The sequence below is a fragment of the Thalia democratica genome, chromosome 1, assembly GCF_965202585.1.
Source record: "Thalia democratica chromosome 1, ktThaDemo2.hap1.1, whole genome shotgun sequence".
NCBI lineage: Eukaryota > Metazoa > Chordata > Thaliacea > Salpida > Salpidae > Thalia > Thalia democratica.
The window spans coordinates 110,758,192-110,759,845 of record NC_139165.1 but is presented as its reverse complement, the minus strand read 5'-3'; positions in this window follow the sequence as shown (position 1 = coordinate 110,759,845).

The following is a 1,654-nucleotide window of genomic DNA, read 5'->3' as shown; positions in this document are numbered from 1 at the left end:
AAGCAAAATTAAGCATATTTAAAAAATAAAGTGATGTAATGTTATTGTGTTAATGAAATATGATAAATCTATTTTTAACTTTTTTATTCAAGTTTTCTAATATAAAATACACTATGTAGTTGTTAAAATTTGTAGCCTGAAAAACTGAATTTTAAGATATTTTAAATATAAATTGTTCTAAGATCTAGTTTTACAATTATAAAAGGATATAATACATACATTTAATATAGTTATTTATGAAAAAAATTTAAATTTTAGTAGGACTAACAAGTTTTACTAACGTAAAGAATTAAAATGTTCTATTAACAATTTTTTTTTCAGTATTTTAGTATTATATTTTTCTGTTTTGACTACTTGATAGTATTATGTATAATGTTATTAAACATTAGATAATAAATTGCTAAAAACAATTGATAAGTATTGATGAAGTCCATTTTTATTTTTATTTTATTGTATGCATCTAAATGAATTTGTAACAAGTAATATAAAAGACTTTTTTTCAAACTGAAATTGTGTGTCTTAATAGGCATATAAAAAACTTTAAGTACATGTAATTTACTAGAAAATTAAAGAATCAATAAACGTCTATTCCAGCAAAAGTTATGTTAATTTATCAGATAAATTAGACATCTGTACAAATTTAGGTAGCAATGTGTAAGTTTATATCATAATATTTATTAATCACAATATTAGTGGTTCTTTTAACCATATGTTACTAGTTTCGTGATTACATTTTGCTGAACTTAAAACGTCCAGTTTAAACTGAAAAAAATTTAATTTAACTTTATGAGCTATTGGCCGTCGTTGCTTTTGAATGACTTTCACAGAGCGGACTTTTTTTTTTGTATGTTGGTGTTTATTTTATGTTGTTAGTTTTGTTAAAACCAACTAAATTCTTTTGACACAATGCTTTATGGTTTAATTAAGTTTTTTTATAGTCTAAATTTAATCATTATTAACATTCTATACTTTTTTATTACTTCTAATTTATAAGCTTAAAGCTATTAAAAACCTATAAAATAATAAAAAAGTAGCGTTTTTCTGTACTTTAGTTCAAATTTCATAATTAGATTTCTAATAATCAAAGTATATTACATTTCTTGTATAAACTTAAAATTTACAGTAGTTTTACTTTTTTTAAATAAAACACATACTAAACTACTTTATCCTTATTTTTGTCTTGCAGTATACATTTCTTATACAAAACTCTGTGGAAATGTATTAACCCATTTTACACACAGAAAACTATAACCTATATTTTTAATTGTTGGTCTGTAGTTTTATTATATATATATATATTTATTTTAACTCAATTTTTATTTCATGCAAAAATAACGAGCTAAGTATCTTTATGTATAAAGAAATTAAAAATATTCTTTTTTAAAAACTAGCTTAGACTATATACTCTGGACTTTATGATGAAAAGAAAAAAAAGTCTAAGGTTTTTTTAATAGTAATTTATAAACTTACATCCATTATCGATTTTATGATAAAGCGCAAAAAAAAGAAAAGTAGTTTTTATAGTAATTTTGTTGAAGTTTTACAATTTCTATTAAGATCTTTTGAAAATAAGTTTTTAAAACCCTGCTGTTAACAAACAACTTAAGATAACAAAGATTAATAATTAAAAAAAAAATAATTAAAAAAAAAAAAA